Source organism: Tachypleus tridentatus, chromosome 6 (assembly GCF_004210375.1).
Source record: "Tachypleus tridentatus isolate NWPU-2018 chromosome 6, ASM421037v1, whole genome shotgun sequence".
NCBI classification, from domain to species: Eukaryota; Metazoa; Arthropoda; class Merostomata; order Xiphosura; family Limulidae; genus Tachypleus; species Tachypleus tridentatus.
In genome coordinates, this window is record NC_134830.1 from 58,608,199 (window position 1) to 58,629,858 (window position 21,660).

Below are 21,660 nucleotides of genomic sequence, written 5' to 3' on the forward strand. Positions count from 1 at the left end.
CATACTAAGAAAAGCTACCACAAGACACAGGATATAAAACATACTGGAAGAAAGGCTACACCACAAGACACAGGATATAAAACATACTGGAAGAAAGGCTACACCACAAGACACAGATATAAAACATACTGACGTACCAGAAGAAAGGCTACACCACAAGACACAGATATAAAACGTACTGGAAGAAAGGCTACACCACAAGACACAGATATAAAACATACTGGAAGAAAGGCTACACCACAAGAACACTACACCACACCACCACAAGAACAGATATAAAACATACTGGAAGAAAAGCTACACCACAACACACAGATATAAAACATACTGGAAGAAAAGCTACACCACAACACACAGATATAAAACATACTGGAAGAAAGGCTACACCACAACACACAGATATAAAACATACTGGAAGAAAAGCTACACCACAACACACAGATATAAAACATACTGGAAGAAAGGCTACACCACAACACACAGATATAAAACATACTGGAAGAAAAGCTACACCACAAGAACAGATATAAAACATACTGGAAGAAAAGCTACACCACAACACACAGATATAAAACATACTGAAAGAAAGGCTACACCACAAGACACAGATATAAAACATACTGAAAGAAAGGCTACACCACAACACACAGATATAAAACATGAAAGAAAAGCTACACCACAACACACAGGATATAAAACATACTGAAAGAAAAGCTACACCACAACACACAGATATAAAACATACTGGAAGAAAAGCTACACCACAAGAACAGATATAAAACATACTGGAAGAAAAGCTACACCACAACACACAGATATAAAACATACTGAAAGAAAAGCTACACCACAACACACAGATATAAAACATACTGGAAGAAAAGCTACACCACAAGAACAGATATAAGACATACTGGAAGAAAGGCTACACCAAAAGACACAGATATAAAACATACCTACACCACAAGAAATATAAAACATACACCACACAAGACACAGATATAAATCGTACTGGGAGAAAGGCTACACCAAAAGACACAGATATAAAACATACTGGAAGAAAGGCTACACCACAAGAACAGATATAAAACGTACTGGAAAAAAGGCTACACCACAACACACAGATATAAAATGTACTGGAAGAAAAGCTACACCACAAGACACTGGAAGAAGAGCTACACCACAACACTGATATAAAACATACTGGAAGAAAAGCTACATCACAAGACACAGATATAAAACGTACTGGAAGAAAAGCTACACCACAAGACACAGATATAAAACGTACCAGAAGAAAGGCTACACCACAACACACAGATATAAAACATACTGAAAGAAAAGCTACACCACAACACACAGATATAAAACATACTGGAAGAAAAGCTACACCACAAGAACAGATATAAAACATACTGGAAGAAAGGCTACACCAAAAGACACAGATATAAAATGTACTGGAAGAAAAGCTACACCACAAGACACAGATATAAAACATACTGGAAGAAAAGCTACACCACAACACACAGATATAAAACATACTGGAAGAAAAGCTACACCACAACACACAGATATAAAACATACTGGAAGAAAGGCTACACCACAACACACAGATATAAAACATACTGGAAGAAAAGCTACACCACAACACACAGATATAAAACATACTGGAAGAAAAGCTACACCACAACACACAGATATAAAACATACTGGAAGAAAAGCTACACCACAAGACACAGATATAAAACATACTGGAAGAAAAGCTACACCACAAGACACAGATATAAAACGTACTGGAAGAAAAGCTACACCACAACACACAGATATAAAACATACTGGAAGAAAAGCTACACCACAACACACAGATATAAAACATACTGGAAGAAAAGCTACACCACAACACACAGATAAATACACCACAACACACAGATATAAAACATACTGGAAGAAAAGCTACACCACAACACACAGATATAAAACATACTGGAAGAATACACCACAACACACAGATATAAAACATACTGGAAAGAAAGGCTACACCACAACACACAGATATAAAACATACTGGAAGAAAAGCTACACCACAACACACAGATATAAAACATACTGGAAGAAAAGCTACACCACAACACACATGCTGGATATAAAACATGGAAAGAAAAGCTACACCACAAACACTGGAAGAAAAGCTACACCACAACACACAGGATATAAAACATACTGGAAGAAAAGCTACACCACAACACACAGATATAAAACATACTGGAAGAAAAGCTACACCACAACACACAGATATAAAACATACTGGAAGAAAAGCTACACCACAACACACAGATATAAAACATACTGGAAGAAAAGCTACACCACAAGACACAGATATAAAACATACTGGAAGAAAAGCTACACCACAACACACAGATATAAAACATACTGAAAGAAAAGCTACACCACAACACACAGATATAAAACATACTGGAAGAAAAGCTACACCACAACACACAGATATAAAACATACTGGAAGAAAAGCTACACCACAACACACAGATATAAAACATACTGGAAGAAAAGCTACACCACAACACACAGATATAAAACATACTGGAAGAAAAGCTACACCACAACACACAGATATAAAACATACTGGAAGAAAAGCTACACCACAACACACAGATATAAAACATACTGGAAGAAAAGCTACACCACAACACACAGATATAAAACATACTGGAAGAAACCACAAGCTATAAAACATACTGGAAGAAAAGCTACACCACAAGAACAGATATAAAACATACTGAAAGAAAAGCTACACCACAACACACAGATATAAAACATACTGGAAGAAAAGCTACACCACAACACACAGATATAAAACATACTGAAAGAAAGGCTACACCACAACACACAGATATAAAACATACTGGAAGAAAGGCTACACCACAACACACAGATATAAAACATACTGGAAGAAAGGCTATACTTCAAAACACAATTGTTTCAGATGTAAAAGTATATTATTGTTCATTATTCAGGAAGCCTATGTGTGGACTAGAATCTAGAAATACGGTCCAAGTATACAAACTGAGTTCCATCGTTGTTCGAAGTGCATCTATTTTTTATTTAAAACTACACTTACATTGTAACTACTACATTATCCTAATATTCTAAAACGTTTAAAAGGTCATCAATCTCTTTGTATTTCAAATAAATAGTGAACTTTCTTAAAGATGTTACGTAAAGTAAATACACACCCTGGACCCTGACACATCTGCAGTTCGTTCTTTAATGACGTATTTAACTTCAGAAAAACATTGTACCAACTAAACCCTGAAGCGTTAATGGCTAGCTTTGATGTTCTACCACTTTTCACCGAAGTTCCCGTCAATGAAGCTTGTAACATTACACTAGACTTTTAACATAATGACCCAAATTTTTTAATTCTCATCCTCAGTAGACTTTCTGTTTTCCTCTTAGAATTCACAACAACAAAAACTTTCTTCAAACAGATAGTTTAAACAAGGGCAACCCTGTCTCACTTGTTATCGTCAACATATTTGTGACCACGACTGAAACACAAGCAATATAATCTGCGCTTAAACCTTCCCCTATACTGGTACAGATATGTCGAGGACACTTTTACTGATTTCACTTTTAATGAACACACTTTTATTGAACGCATCAACTCCAATCACCCTAACATCAAATTCACCATTGAACATGAAAATAACAAGCAGTTATCTTTCCTTAACCTCGACACTATTAGATCCGATACAGAGTTCAAAACCAAAATTCACCAAAAAAAACCACTTACACGGGTCTCTAAATTCCACACACGAATCCAAACAATAAATCAATATACTAAAACACCTGATAACCAAAGTTTCATTACTTTGCTCGACTGATTACCTAGATGAAAAATCAACTTATAAAACAATTCTTTATTCACATCAACACATTTCCATCAATTATTATCAAAACGTTTCCTTACAAACCAACAGAACAAAAACCTAAAAATGCCGTTTACCATTTACCCCTATAATCACTTGGAGAAAACTTGCTATTAAACATAAAATTCCTTTTGACTTCAAATTCACCCCCTAAACGTAATCCAAGGGTCGCTAGTTCGAATCCCTGTCACACCAAACATGCTCGCATTTTCAGCCGTAAGAGCGTTATAATGTGACGGTCAATCCCACTATTCGTTGGTAAAAGAGTAGCCCAAGAGTTGGAGGTGGGTGGTGATGACTAGTTGCCTTCCCTCTAGTCTTACACTGCTAAATTAGGGATGGCTAGAACAGATAGCCCTCATGTAGCTTGTCCTAAACTAAAATCATTACTAACTTAAAATTACATAGGATCACAATATCAACGTCATTACTTACGTGCAATAATAACTGTAAAGAATTTTACATTGAAGAATCCGGGAGAAAATTGGAAACCAGATTTACTGAACATAAAAAAATTCTATATTTAACACCGTTGTAACTCAAAAACCACAGCATATTTATGCAAAATACTAATTTTAAGCAAAGAACAAACATTAACAAACGCAAAATAAAAGAAGCTATCTTAACTGAACAAAACAGCCCTACACTAAACCAACACCCCGAGATATACAGATACATTCACTGAGTTATTAAGTAAGCTGTGGTCACGTGACCTCTTTGTTTCATTGTGTATACATATTCCTGTGTCTATGTTAACTACTTGTACCTGATAATAACATAATCTTAGTGAAAGGACGTAAATTCATAACAACGGTTTCTTCGTTACCCACTCGTCTCTAAACTTTTAAAGGATTATACTAATCCAATAGATGCCGCCACGAGCAAAAGTTGTTCTAATAGCAGAGAGTATTCATTCCCTAAGCTCACATTCCCCGCTGGGACAACGGCAAGTCTTCGGATTTTCAACGCTAAAATCAGGGACCGATTCCTCTCGGTGAACACAGCAGATAGACCGATGTGGCTTTGCTATAAGAAAAACATAAACACCCCCCTAAGCTCACTACAACGACGAAAAATAAAATATGAGCCACAATAATGTCAGTCAATATAAAATTTAAACTATCTGATCACAACAATGCCGATCTAGATGTGTTATAGCACAATACAATATAATTAATTATATTTGTCACAAGACATTAGTATTAAGCGTGTTATGTTTTCAATAGTACATTATTTATTCAGTCTTCTTTGGATTTTCATGAAAAATAGAGTGTATAACAGTATTTCAACAAGACTATGATCATCACATCCACTGCAGATATAGAGCTAATCAAGCGATGTGGAATACAACAACTATAGTAGAGGTTGGTATATTATTTATAGAAGTCAATTGTTGCAACAACAATTGTTATAGCGCAAACTGTCACCGGCAGATGGGGCGAAGTTCCCCCTTCTTCTGTGAAAAGTTAAATTTACGCCTCTGACCTTACGCTAAGGTTTTACGAAAACTATAATTAATTACAATCATGCGTTACCAGGTTAAAAAATGTATCCATACCATAAAAATACTAGATACTTTAGTATCATAAGAAGAAAAACAAAGCTATGTTGCATTTACTAAAGTGAAAATATATAAAACTAGAGGATCACTCACCAGAGCGCATGCCTCCATCAAACAGGAGCGATCATATTCGGCTCTCAAAAAATACGAAAATGTGTCCGTTCATCCGTCGTTACAAATGGACACGTACCATTTTTAGCAGATGAACGACGAATAATATTGAATGTATGTCCACCAAGTTTCATCAAAATTTGGTCACGTTTGACTGAGTTAAAAGCAAAAACAGCGTGAAAGATCAGTCCCCGTATTAACAGATAGGGATTTTTTGGATTATCGTGACTTTGCTGCAACCTAGAGCCTCAAAAACCTAAACACTTCTAGCTTTCGTCCAAATAAATTCAACCGTTTTCGAGAATTCCTGCTGTCAAACACGTGTGTCAAACACCCAACATGGCCAGGTGGTTAAGGCACTCGACTCGTAATCCGAGGGTCGCGGGTTCGAATCCCCCTCACACCAAACATACTCGCCCTTTCAGCCGCAGGGGCATTATAATGCGAGTAAATCCCACTATTCGTTAGTAAAAGAGTAGCCCAAGAGTTGGCGGTGGGTGATGATGACTAGCTGCCCTCCCTCTAGTCTTACACTGCTAAATTAGGGACGGCTAGCGCAGATAGCCCTCGTGTAGCTTTGCACAAAATTTGAAACAAACAAATATAACACACAAGGGTGAAAACATAATCTCCGCCCATCTTCGGTGACGGAAATATAAATATCTGTATATTTTTTGACAAATTTTTTATCAAACTATAAATTGTTTATTTTTTCCTATTTCACCAGTTCTACTTTCCATTTCTTCCTAGCAACTGTTTAAAATGTTCTTGGGGCACGAAGCTGATTAATGAGTTATCAGCGCTCTGTTCACAAATGGGAGTCGAAACTCGGTAGGTCTACAAACGTATTGCTCGCCCTCTGGGAGACCAACTATTACGAGTCCTTAAATAAATGTCTGTAAAATGTTATTTAAGTTGGTGCATAGTTGTTTTAAAATCAGTTTTGGGTTATTTTATCACGACTACCACTACGTCATCGATTAACATGAAAATTGGAGTTGAAGGGTCTAATGTCTTAACTTCATTCCTGATAGAATACTTAAAAGTATATCAACTATCCAGTAAATCCTTTTATCAAGTGTATAGTGTACATCAAAAGAAGGAAAAGTTGTATATTCAATTCTGACAACAATCAGGCGACCTTGGACGATTTGCTGTAACAACGTGAAACTTTTCCTTTGTGCATAAATAAGTTAGCTGTAGTTCCAATCTTTCCTCAGTGAAGTCCGGTTTTTGCTTACAATCGTAAGCTTCTCCACAGTTACTTCTCCAAAAACTTTCAGTTATCTTATAATTGCATTTCAGCTCCCCTTATTACATATAACTGGGGGAGGAGGTCCATAGCATTGGACGAAGTGATATAAAAGATTATCTGTTTGACTTATTTTGAAAAAAATACTTTTAGCAAAGCGATAAAAAACTCTTAGAAAAATACCACATCCCATCTGAACCGCCAATGAGGAAAACCGATTCGCGTCAAGCTACGCATGGAATATTTACGTGTAGTCGCCGTTAATTTTCAAATGATAGACTAGAGGAAAGGCCAGTATACAGCATCGGATCTTGGGCTATTCTTATCATGACGACTCGAGGGATTTGACCGTGGCTCTTATAATGCACCTACGACCCCAGAGTACACAACAAATATTTGCAGCAGTGAGACGCGAAGCACAAACCCTTGGATTCAAAGTTTCAAAGTTCGGGCAGGCTAATCACTTAGTCATGCCTGGTAATTTTGTGTTTTCCTCACGTTAACGAATATATAAAATGTAAATCTTTTGAAGTCCTTTGAAAGGTAGCTGCACAATATCTATACTACAGAACCATAAAACAAAGAGTGTATCCTGAAAATACTGGAAAGTATGCTTACTTAATGGGTTTTTTTTCTCTCTCTCTTATTCTTTTTTTTGACACATTTTCTGACTATTGTAGAGAATTAACATTTCAATCAGAATGGTCCTATAGGTAATCACTTAGTTCACAAATGTAACTAATAGTGTAACATAATTATAAAATAAATAAAACAAAATGGGTGATGTGAATACATCCATTCAAATATTTAACTTACGATTTTCAACCAGACTGGCACCTTATAGGCAAGTAGGCCAAACGAACAGGCCAGATGCTCATGTTATAAGAAGAGTTGGCTGGCTGGCAGCAATCGTTACCCATAGGCGGTTTTACCTGCTGGGCAATTATTCTGGGTTCCAAACATGGAAGGGCCCCTAGTGTTATGCCTTTTAATCTACACCTGAGTATTCTTATCATTATGGGGCCCCATTTATTGAATTCTGCTTGAGGCTCCAGAATGACGAAGGTCGCCCCCTTTCGCCAGAACAAGGGTTTTATTTATTTATTCTTTAAATGAAATAATGGGTAAATTGAGACTTTTATAATGCCCTTACAGCTGAAAAGATGGAGCTTGTTCAGCGGCATTACTCTCAATCCCAGACTTTTTGATTTTTCAATAAGTAGCACACCATGTAATGTCCTACTGGTCCAGGATGCACCTGATCCTCCAGGGTAACAGTGACCAAAGATTTATCAGAAAATGTAAGTACTAGGCCATGACCGGACAAAACATAATTAACTTTTAGATTATTTCTTTCATATATTCACACAAATAAACGAAAGGTATGTCTGCTGCGCTAGTCGTCTCTAATTCTGACTGTCAGACTAGGGGAAAGCAACAAGTCAATATCACCCACCGCCAACTTTTGAACTATACTAATGGACTGTTTGGATTTGACTGTCGCTCTAATAAAGCAACCACGGCTCTTAAATAAAAAAAAAATCTTTAAAATCTGTTATAAGAAGCATATATACAGATCTCGGCAGATACGTTAACATCACGTTTCCATATATGAAATATCTTAGTTATGGTTTGTTACAGAAACCTGGATCGCAAAAACTGGTTTAGTGTGATGCCTAATCCATATATGCAAATCGTTATAGTTATATATATTTAAATGGATGAAACAAAAACAGTTTAAAAATAAAATAAATGTTTCCCTAGGTTACGACCCGATATTCGGAAAATTGAACGAAAAAGCAATTACACTTGTAGGCTTAATGTTTATTCATTTTTTTTTTTTTCCTGAAAGGTGGTTAAAGGCCCCTAGAGGGGGTCACCTCTTTTAACTACTCGCACCTATATACTGTAGTGTATTGTCTGTCTGTCTGTCAGTCAGTAGACGCTAAAATGATGTTACACATGACGTTAGTAAAACATGCGCGTGCCATGTAATACGAAAAGAATTATAAATTCTGCAGGCTACAACACAGTATGATATATGAACTTCAAAAGCAAGAAATAAAAATGTTTGTTACTTTTAACGTATTTACTCTTGAAACAGGCCCGGCATGGCCTGGTGGTTAAGGCACTCGACTCGAAATCCGAGGGTCGCGGGTTCGAATTCTCGTCACACCAAACATGCTCGCCCTTTCAGTTGAGGGGGCGTTATAATGTTACGGTCAATACCACTATTCATTGGTAAAAGAGTAGACCAAGAGTTGGCGGTGGGTGGTGATGACTAACTGCCTTCCCTCTAGCCTTACACGGCTAAATTAGGGACGGCTAGCGCAGAGAGCCCTCGTGTAGCTTTGCGCGAAATACAAAATAAAACAAGTTCGGGTAGTTGTGGTGGGAATTTTTCCGAATATCAGTCTATCCTCTTCCCTCAGATTCACATAACGAATCTCTATAGGTGTCGCTGAAGTGCACCTGCGTAAAATGATTTAAAAAATCTAGATGTTGCTGTAACTACAGTTAGCAGCTAAAGAAAAATAATAATAGAACTGGCTGAATAGCACCAGTTTGTTTATTATCGGGCATATGCCTTTCTTACACATTTTGTTCACATTATGTCTGTTTATTTCCGCTCGTTTCATCGCGTGTGAAGAGAGTGAAAATAGTCACGTGGGGTCCGGTTAGTACTCTTCAACGGCGAGATTTCAAAATAACACACACAAACAGGATGTGCATTTATTTATTACACGTATCTATTGAAGCGATAACTCTACATTTAATAGCTGTCTCTACGAGTTTTTCAACACGACCATCCGGTGAGCTCTTTAAATAACTTGTATTATTTTACTTTAGTGAAAGAGAAAAATAACAAAAGTTTAAAACTGTCGCTAGAAAAAACTTATAAGGCCTTAAACTTTGTGTAGTAAAATGTTTTTTTATTGTTTAGAAAAAGCTCAAAACGTTTCTAGTAACATGTTTGCAGCATACACAATGTTCTCTTCATGTAAAATACATATAAAGTTCTTCGAATATTTGACCATGGATTAGGTTTTGTTTTACTGTTGAATTTATGGCAAAGCTTTTGTTTTTGTTTGTTTTTGAATTTCGCGCAAAGTTACAGCAGGGCTATCTGCGTTAGCTGTCCCTAATTTAGCGGTGTAAAGCTAGAGGGAAGGCAACTAGTCATCACCACCCACCACCAATTTTTGAGCTACTGTTTTACCTACGAATAGTAGGATTGACCGTTACATTATAACGCCCCCATGGCTGAAATCGCATGTTTGGTGTGATGGGGACTCGAACCCTGCGACCCTCAGGTTATGAGTGAAGCGCCCTAAACACATGGCCATGTCAGGCCTAATTTTGAAGTAATAAATCAGTTTCCACCAGTCATTTCAAGTAGTTACTCTTACAAAGAATTTACAACCTTAAACGTGAACTTTTTATTCACACTTAAGTATAAAGTCATAAAACAAACATGCACACATACATCTATATAATACAAGGTGACCTTAAAATACAGTGAATTTTATTTCATGTTAACAGTACAGTGGTATTAATCCAAGACTCCAAATATTTAATATCATTTCCACCCATTTCAATGGATTGGCATAAGGTAGGATATGACAGACTGCATCACCAAATGTGTCATGAGTGACGTACTGTGTGTAATATTGGAATTTTTTTCAAGTGTAACAAAACGTGGTTTAAATCAATCATATTGATCGTTGAGTGAACGAATATGTTCTGATATCACATTTTTAACAGCAATTACTCATGACGTCACACGATAGACAAATACGATGTCTAGGTTACCTGGCGCGCCATCTGTATTTGTTGTTTTTGAATTCTTCTTTATATAAATGAATTCCGCATTTGTTTTCTTATACAGCTGTATCACATGGTAAAATCTATTAGTTGTATGTTTCACCCCCCACCTATATGTTTTTTATCCAAACTTATTTTATCTCAGACCTGTATTAGTTTGCTCCTCAAAGTTTTATATTCCAAGATCTCGGACCTGGCATGGCCTGGGAGTTTGCGGGTCGCAGGTTCAAATCTTCTCACCGTACATGCTAGCTCTTTTAGCCGTGGGGAATTTATAATGTGATGGTCAATCCCACTATTCGTTGGTAACAGAGTAGTCCAAAAGTTGGCGGTGAGTGGTGATGACTAGCTGTCTTTCCTCTAGTCTTTCACTGTCAAATTAGAATCGGCCAAAGAAAAAAGCCCTCGTGTAACTTCACGCGAAATTCAAGGCAAACAAACACTTCTGAATTAGAGACGGCTGTCGTAGACAATTCTCGAGTAGCACTACGCGAACTCCAACAAATAAATAATCTTGCACAATCCACAAGTTAGAATGAACGTTAACCTTTTTTTGCTTTTATATGACGTGAAACTGGCTTAACGGTACATAGGTGACGAAAATTAGGTCAACATTTTACCTGCTGATTTGTGTATAAACAAACATGCCTACAAGCCTAGCGTACACCTTGAAACAGAGCAAGTTTAGTCTCGCTAGCATAAACATTCAAAAAAGTGTGGTTCAGACAAACAGGTTCAGAAGAATTTATATCAATACACTACATTCAACCGACTGAATGTACCGATTATTCGCAAATTAGTTTACCCTAATCAGGCTTAGCACAACGGCTGTTGTGCAACCGGGCGTTGATTTTTAGCCAGCGTTTCTCAAATGGTGGGTTGCACTTCATTTAAATAAATAAAACTGTCGTATTTTATATCCTTTTAGAGATAACGGAAAGAGGAGGGTCTGGCAAATCCGAATGAGAAACACTGATTTCAGCTTATATCGGTTGTTCAAGAATGATTTTGTCCCTAAATCTTAGCTCAGAAGCATATTTAGTTGATCCAACTTTCATAAGTTTTTTCTCAGTGAAGATTTAATTTGACGAAAATCAGCTAAGTTTTAATAATTTGTTATGATATATATGTATGTATAAAGAGAGTGATGAAAAGTTTTCAGAATAATAAATTGAGCTCCCCAGTGGCACAGCGGTATGTCTGTGGACTCATACCGCTAGAAACCGGGTTTCGATACCCGTGGTGAGCAAAACACACATAGCCTATTGTATAGGTTTGTGCTTAATTCCAAACAAACAAATGATAACAAATTACACATTTTAAGTAAATATATACACTGCTGGCCAAAATCTTAACGCCAATGAACATAAAAAAAAATATGCATTTTGCGTTGTTAGACTCAACCACTTATTTGAGTAGAACTTCGAAAGATGAAAATAAGAAAAGGGAAAATTTTAAAAAAAAATTCAGTATTTAATCGCGGAAATGTGAACACCACGAAATTAGCCTAAATACTAGCTGGTCAAAAGTTTAAGGCTATACCAAAAAGAAGTCCTAAGCAGGGTAGCAAATGCCCAACAAGAGGTTTCAGTAGTGAGTTGCACGGCCGTCATTGCGAATAACTGCAAACATTCGCTTTGGCGTGGTCGATATAAGCGTTTGCAGAAGACTAGCTGGAATGTTATTCCAAGTGGTGAAGATGCACTGTTTGGAATTGACGCTCATTTCTACAGACTTTCCTTGCTATCCATCCTCAAACATTTTCAATGGGGTTCAGTTCGGGCGAACACGCTGGATGGTCCAAAAGAATCACGTTATTCTCAATGAAAAAGTCCTTTGTCCTGCGGGCATTGTGGATTGCAGCGTTGTCCTGCTGAAAGATCCAGCCATTTCCACACAAGTGAGGGCCTTCAGTCAATAAGAATGCTCTCTCCAACATGCCAATGTAGCCAGCTGCTATTTGACGCCTCTGTATAACCTGAAGCTCCATTGTTCCATGGAAGGAGAAAGCACCCCAGATCATGATGGAACCTCCTCCACTGTGCCGTGTAGAAAACGCCTCCGGTGGGATATCCTTATCGTGCCAGTAACGTTGGAAGACATCTGAACCATCCAGGTTAATTTTTTTTTCTCATCAGAGAACAAAATCTTCTTCCACTTTTCTACGTCCCATGTTTGGTGCTTCTCAGCAAAGTTTAACCGAGCTGTTTCGTGTTGTGGAAGAAGGCATAGCGTTTGAAGACGTTTACGGTTTGTAAAGTCTCGTAGATGCCGTCTTATTGTTCTTTAGCTGCATTCTGCGTCCGTAAGGGCCTTAATATGGTTCGACGATCGGCTAATGTCTTGCCGTACAACCTGTCGAATCCTCTTGCTCAACGTAGGCGAAATTTTCTTGGGCTGACTACTTGAAATTCTCGTTCCGTATCCCTCAGGGTCTGTCAACTATATAGCGTTTGCCATGTTTTTACCCAATGTAACAGAGGAGATGTTGACAACGCTAATGCTTGAACACAAATTATTAAATTTCGTTACGTGTTTACCGATTAACGCTTCGTTTCAGTATAGTGTAAAACTTTTGACTAGCTGGTATTTAGCCTAATTTCAAATATGATTTTATTCTGTGCGAAACTGCCAAAGATGAGATCTTTTTTATTGAATTCCAATCACGAAAACCTACAAACAGACACAACCATGTTTGGTAAGCTTCCAAAATTAACATAGAAATATAAATGTTGTAAGTTATCATTAACTAAATGCCATGTCCTCTGGTAGGTCAGTGGTAGTTCATCTACTTAGAAAGCTAAAATTCAGAGTTCGATTCTCTGCGGTGGATAAAGCGCGTGTAACCTATTATGTAGCTCTGTGCTGAAAGAAAATATATACAAATCAGCCTCGAACCTGTCAAACCAATATATGTATGTACGTAATTTACATATATCAATGTATTTTAAGCCTGTGCTTTTTCATTCAGTCACTATCAATCCTAGACCCGGCATAGCTAGGTGGTTAAGGCGTTCGACTCGTAATTTGAGGGTCGCGGGTTCGAATCCTAGTCACACCAAACATGCTCGCCCTTTGAGCGTTGTAATGTTCGGTCATTCCCACTATTCGTTGGTAAAAGAGTAACACAAGAGTTGGCGGTGAGTGGTGATGACGAGCTGCCTTCCCTCTCGTCTTACACTGCTAAATTAGGGACGGTTAGCGCAGATAGCCCTCGTGTAGCTTTGCGCGAAATTCAAAAACAAACAAAACAAACTATCGATCCTGGTGTTTGGTATGACGTCACAATCAAGCTAAATTTTTCGATCTCGTACAAACGATCTAAAAGTTGAAATTTTTAACACGTGATACTGTTATTTCTTTAATACTTCTTAGAAACTTCTCACGAAATGAAATTATATATAAAACTCGAAAAAGTTGTGCTTCCCACCATCTATTTAAGACTTTTTAAGACTCTAAAAGAATAAAAAAAATCGGGGAATAGCAGTACGCTACTAAACTTGTGCCGCTGGTAAGACGCCAAGACGTCACGAGGAGCTACAATAGCTTGAACGTGAGAAATAAAAGACAAAACTCTCTGATCTGTCATAATAGTACAGGCAAGCAAGCCTACTTCCCAGTTGTGTATTCTTTTAAATATGCTGATGAAATATATATTTAAATTATAGGTATAGGGGTGATAGTCATAAACTGAAACACCTTAAAATATTATTGATCAATTTGACACAAACTACCGCATTTTTTGGTATATAAGACGCACTTTTTTTACAACAAAATGGGTCTCAACCCCCCCCTGCGTCTTATTCACCGAAGGTCAAAAACTGTATGCCTCTCTAGCCATACCTTGAAGGGATTTATGGCGAGTAAGCAGTTTTTTTTTTTTTTTTGTTTCCTTAATGTTTAAAAGTACCATTTTTTTTCCTTCCCCAAAGTGTGGAAACTGTAAAAAAGGTATTTAAAAATTGTGATGTGTGCAGTTGCCTTAATGGCATCAAAGATGATATCGTTTGAGGACAAGAGAGAGTGAACTTTCAGAACTTGTTATCAGTGGTATAAATGAAGATTTTGAAAGTTTTCATAATGAACAATATTTTGATGTAAATATACAAAACAACCCTATTTTATTTTATTATGGACATTACTTTGAAGTATTCTAAACATTAATAAAAGATTATACTGATGATGAACAAATATATAAATGATAAATGTGAACAATATTTTTTCCCTGAAGATAGCCTTCAAAATAGGGGTGCGTCTTATACATCAAAAAATACGGAATACGTGTTTTTTGTGTTGTACAAAACATAATTATACGGATAATAACCAATATGCACATTATGTAGGTACATAAAATTTGCTAACAGTCTGATGTTTAGAATTTCCCGAAGAACTGTAACTAAATTTAAAAAAAAAACTGTTACCAGGAAAATACTTGGGAGAGAAGTTACACTCGGGTCCCCGCTTTAATTACTGGGGCACGTGCTTCCCTCCAAGTTCTATCGTCTAAATACATACAACTCTTTCAAGCCATAGTAAACATTGTAGAAATGCATGAATGAATTTACACCACAAGCCATAATGGAACCTCTGGGTGGAACAAAGAAACAAGACACTCTCAGCAAACTCTCTTAATATCTTCCCCTCTCCTCATTTCTGGTCTTTTTCATGGTACGTCTTCCGGAGGGCCTGTTACGAACTGTCAGAGAAAAAGAGCCTTATATCTAATTTCCTTATCATAATTTGTTCAGTATTGCAATAGCTCCAGAAACCCTGATTGTGGTAACTGAAATAGTTTGTGGAGTTACCGTTATTCCAAGTTGTATTGTTGTGACAATTGAAACTATCGGGCACTAGCTTACTGTCTGATAGATCAACTCACAAGTTAGCCCAGGAAGTATTCCATTTAGACAGTCCAAGTCTTCATACGATGTCTCGTCTTTTTGGCACAGTGAAAGCTGTACACATCCATCTCTCTTCCCAATAATATAAACAGTAGCACGGCAATCATGTCCTTTTGATGAAGGATTGTTTTAAACTATCGGATGAAAGTGTTTATAGTACAAAGTTCAGTCCATCTAATGAGAACAACTCACTTTATTTTTCTAATCTTTCTACAAGTTTGAACACTTGTTCAAAGTGGAGGATCTTTCTAACTGGTTGCATTCCCTCTGTTCAACAGTTACATATTAGGGACGGTCACATATCAAAGCTTTCGGTTTTTGAATTGTCCATTTAAACCATATTTTGCTTAAGTCACCATCCTGGTTGAAAGTATCACACCTGCTGAGGTATGACACGTGTGTCATGCAGGATTGTTTCGGGTTTTTCATCTTTCTTTCATCCTACGACGTTTTAAATGAACACGCGGCCCAGAAAGCTACTAAAAGTGTCTTGTTCTAGCGTTTTTGTTTTCTACAATAGATAATGTCTATTTTGACAAATGGTGAGTCGGTGACTCTTTCAACGTGGATACATTATACTGCTTGCTGAATGGACGATACCTGTATGTTACAGCTACCGTAAATATTGAGAGAACAAGACAAGAGTCACGAGATTATATAGTCCATTGGATAACGAAACTGAGTTTACCTTGTCGAATTAGAACTCACTGTCTTGATTGAATTCTACTAGATCTTCAAGTAAAAACCGTATTTGAGATCATCATTTCTGAGAGTGAAACCTATGGGACAAAACGCCATCTAGTAGTTAATCGAATGTGATTTTTTTTTTTATCTACGCAAGCACGTATGCTGTGTTTTAGCGCTAGCCGACCTTAATTCTGAAGTGATAGACTACACGAAAGGCAACTAGTCATCATCACACGCCACCAACACTTGATCTACTTTTTACCAACGAATAGTGGGTTTAACCGTCACATTATAATGCCCCTACAGCTGAAAGGGCGATAATGTATGGTGGGGCGGAGACTCGAACCCTTGACCCTCAGACTGCAAGGTGAGTGTTCCAACCGCTAGGCCATCCTAGGTCTGTTGTATTAGTAATAAGAACGAAAAAGATCAGTAATTCTAGGATAAAAAACACATATATTCCAGTTATCAACAGAAAATATTAAAATGTTTTATCAGAATATATATATAAAATGAAGGAGGAATAAAAGTTCACACGCACACAAGATATTTTCATATTTACAATTCATCGTGGTTCAGGGCTCTAACTAGTTATATTATTTTAGGTGCTTCCTAAACTCACAGAAACACCCACACACACATAACGTTAGAAGTTACACTTGAAACCTTAGATTAATCGATTTGGGTTACGATAATGCTTATATCGTTGTAAAAATGCTTGGATATTTGCTCCTATGTGTAGAGGTTTAAAATCAGACTGACACTTGACGCGAGACGTTAGCGTTCGTATTTCCTTGAAACGATTTAAGTCAGATCTCTACTTCCCACCGCATAACATCACTTACACTAGCTTGTTACAGTGGCTCCAATCAGTGTGTGTTTTTCTTATAGCAAAGCCACATCGGGCTATCTGCTCAGCCCACCGAGGGGAATCGAACTCCTGATCTTAGCGTTGTAATTCCGGAGACATACCGCTGTACTAACGGGGGGCACAGTGGCTCCAATAAAAAAAAAAAAAAAAAAAAACCTAACCAGTTGTTTTGTACAACACAGTATATTTAGTTAATGTATTAACTGCCTAAGGTATTTGTATATCGAATTTACAAAAGATAATACGACATCAATATCCACAAACTTGCTTTGTAAAATTCTTATCTCTCTGTGTATCCTATGATTATACAAAGCCAGATAAATGTATGTATATGTATATATAAATAAAAGGTGTTAATAAAGATATAATTTATCGAATTTTAAATTTTGATGAAAATTTGCACAAATATAGGGCCAGATATTACAGGTGGCGTGAGACACTATAAACCCTAACCACGATATAATTTTAGAGATGGCGGCTACAAATATGTGCAGTCTTGTGTTTTTTTAATTGGAGTATTTTTCCCATGTTAATTATTTGGGAAACAGTTACACAAAATATCATTTGTTTATTAACCAATCTCGTAATATGTCAGCTCAAATGGTTCCTGCAAGATATATTCAGATGTTAAAGTATCAGCTTGTGTGACCTGTTCACTATTTTAAAAATAAAATGGATTCAAAGTTATAACATACTCTCATGGCCTAATAATTAAGGCTCTCAACTCGTGAAATCGAAGTCCGGCGCCGAACATGCTCGCCTTTTTAACCGTGAAGGCTTTATAATGTGATAGTCTATTTTGTTATTCGTTATTAAAGAACAGCCCAAGAGTTGACGGTAGATGTTATCGGTTGGTTTCCTTCTCTGTCACCAGCAATTCAAACTTAGAGATAGCAGCAGCTAATCTTAGTAGGTTTGTCAGAAACAACCACAACAAAACATACAAATCGCTTATATATTTGTAATTAAAACACCCGAGAGAACCTACAATACAATCATCATTATCACCTGCATTAATTGCATCGAGTACACGATGCTAATCTGGTATTCAAGGATCTAAGGATGTACTCGGGTGAAAGCCCATAAAACAATTTAGAAGTAAGGACACCATCCCATTGTCTCTGCCCTGTAGTGACGCTGGCAATATAAGCTACGTACAGAATGACCAACTGATACTGAGTGACTATGGCATATCCAACTATCTACTGGATTATCAACTGATGCTGAGTGACTATGGCATATCCAACTATCTACTGGATTATCAACTGATGCTGAGTGACTATGGCATATCCAACTATCTACTGGATTATCAACTGATGCTGAGTGACTATGGCATATCCAACTATCTACTGGATTATCAACTGATGCTGAGTTATAATGACAGTTCCAACTGTCTACTGGATTATCAACTGATGCTGAGTTATAATGACAGTTCCAACTATCTACTGGATTATCAACTGATGCTGAGTTATAATGACCAACTGATACTGAGTGACTATGGCATATCCAACTATCTACTGGATTATCAACTGATGCTACGTACAGAATGACCAACTGATACTGAGTGACTATGGCATATCCAACTATCTACTGGATTATCAACTGATACTGAGTGACTATGGCATATCCAACTATCTACTGGATTATCAACTGATACTGAGTGACTATGGCATATCCAACTATCTACTGGATTATCAACTGATGCTGAGTTATAATGGCATATCAGTTCCAACTATCTACTGGATTATCAACTGACGCTGAGTTATAATGACAATGCCAACAGTCTACTGGATTATCAACTGACGGTTTGTTTTACGGGATCCACAAAGAGTAGACTTGTATCTGAGATTACAACTTAGTTGTGATGAGACAAGACGTTAACTGTCAGCATGTGAGACTGTGAGAGGTATATCTGAGAATACAACTTTACTAATGGTTAATCACAAAGCAGTCCCTGGATGTCATGGTAATGCAGAAGAACGGTCATCCCTTTCTTAATTCAAATGCTGTTGAAAACAAGCCACTAACATTACTCAGCACACCCGTCCCAATATAAATTAACTCAGCATTGCGTTAAAAAAAACCTCACAAAACCTCAAAATTTTCCTACACGTTTTTTTCCTCTTTGAAGTTTCAGAAAACCTAGACTTTCTCAAGGAATGCAAACTAACGTTTCTACACAGACAACTATGACTTCTTTGTTCTGTAAAAACCATTCAAATTCAGGAGACGTCGTTGTCCCAAACTCTGCTGTGTTGTGAAACAACTCGGGAACATATTTCTACCAACGTCGTGAGTTCAACGTGACTTTTATGTTGTTTATGGCGGACGACTTACTCAAGGCCACCTAAAGCCCTTTCAAACCACATTTTCATCCCATATTGTTAGTTTTTTAATGTAATAGGTCACTTCTGGCTTTTAGTGATACACATTTTTTAAGATATACACATACGATTTACCAATGTATGTAACCACGTGCACAATATTTCTGGTAGTGTTACGATGGCGTTTCAAAGCTGTTTCCTCTAGTTTAATTACATCGCTGTGTTTTTGCTTGTTTTTATCGAAATCATTGTGTAAGGTTTACGGACTGTCTTTATGATTAAAAGTACACGATCGAAACGTTACTGATCTTAATACCAATACTTCTTTGTACTTACATAATACATATCCATATATTGTGTATGTATTATAAGTAGCAACGCTTTTTTTTTCATGAAAAATATAAGTAAAACTTCTATAAGAATGGTGTAAGAAAATAACAATAATTGTGTATCCGTTCTTTTCCAACAAAAAATTCGATCTAATATATTAAACCCTTTTTAGTTTATCTCTGTATCATTATAATGGTTATTTCAGTTGGCCCTATGATAAATACTATAGTGTTTGTTTTCCTATAGTAAAGCCATATTGGGCTATTTGCTGAGTCCAGGGAGTGGAATCGAACCCCTGATTTTAACGTTGTAAATCCGAAGACTTACCGCTTAACCAGCGAGGTACTGATAATACTCTACTGAAGAATGGATTCGAGTCTTAAGAACATGTACATTGAAATGTAGTGCCCTAATTTGGTAACATTCCGAGCATGGCAGGGCAGATATTAAGGACATCACAATAACAAACCAGACTAACGAAAACTATACTCCAGCCTACAGTTTTAGTTAACTGTTAAACGGGAAAACACTAAAAAGACTATTTTTTTAACTCTCTGAACTTGACGCACAACCCTAAGTCCCATATAAAAGAAAAAAACAAACTTGAATGACAAAACTACAGTCCCTTATCTCAATACCGCTTCGTGTTGTAAACAAAAAGGTTTTTACATGTAATTAAACTGATTAACACTTCAGTTTTATCTCAATCCAATCCCACTCCGTGTTGTAATTTCTACCTTAATTCAACTCATACTGGTAGACATGAATAAATTCCACACCACAAGATAAACGTTAACATTTCACTTTAATTACATTCAAACTAACAAAACAGTAATTTATTTTAAGAACAATATTCTCCACTCTTTCCTTCAATTATCTAAATTAGTCCACACCTACTAATAAACTAACATGTATTACATTTCTACGGACTAACTAATAGACCACCTCTATTACATATATACAAACAAATTAACACCTTACCTCAGTTGTTCTCCTGACGACAATAGATATTTCTTTTAAGTAACAAACAACTTTGCTAACTCAGAAATGGAAGGAGGAAAACAGCACCTATGACGAAAAATATGGCTGGTGTTTATTCACACTGGTAACTTTTCCCACTTTGTTATTTGCTCGAGGGGAGAAACAAGAACCCCAGACACTTTTATATTCTATTTCAGAAAATCAAACTAATTGTTAACGCAGTGCTTTTAGGTCTGAAAAAGGGGAGAACTTACGGATTGATGGATAACAGCATTTGTCTGATACACAAACCTCGTTCCGTTTCGTATTGTACAATACTGTTCGGTGAATGATATTTGTAACCGACATATAAATCTTGTCCCGTTTCGCGTGGTACAATCTTGTACGTCGAAACACGAGTTATATTATAGCCTTTGTTGAAAACGAACTACTGGAAAGTCTACGCTTGTTCGTTCACTGAAATACGACAGTCTCACTAATTACTTAACATTCACCACAAGTCTCCTGTGTTGTAGCCTTAGAAAAATTTGTGCAGTAAAAACAGATTCAGTTTTTAATGGTACCTTGTTCAGGTTTTAAAATTTACTCTTCGATTTTCCGCGTGCTGCCAACCACATGTGTAACGTAAACGGCCACGTACGCTATTGCGCATGCACACGAGCACGAACTCAAGTATCGCCACTGCAGACAAACCGCGACTTACTTACAATTACCAAACAATCGACATCTCTCGTGCCATATCCTTTAGCACGTGATTTTATTGTTCACAGTTACGTTTCACACGGTATATTATGCCAAATAACTGTTTTCTCTAAAGATAACCATACACATATCTTTTAGGGCAACAAATGACAATAACAAATGATTAGCCTATCT

General features: G+C 36.9%; 1 protein-coding gene across 4 annotated transcripts in view; it reads right to left on the reverse strand.

Moving 5' to 3' along the window:
- LOC143252609 (5'-AMP-activated protein kinase subunit gamma-1-like) overlaps positions 1-21,418 on the reverse strand; it is a 178,225-nt gene extending 156,807 nt beyond the window's left edge. For 2 of the 4 annotated variants that reach the window (XM_076504997.1, XM_076504996.1), the window contains exon 1: positions 20,785-21,418. The gene's annotated coding sequence lies outside the window, so the exon portion shown is untranslated. The remainder of the gene's footprint in view (positions 1-20,784) is intronic. The other 2 variants (XM_076504993.1, XM_076504991.1) reach the window with 2 other exon arrangements.
- Between the last annotated feature and the right edge of the window lie 242 nt (positions 21,419-21,660).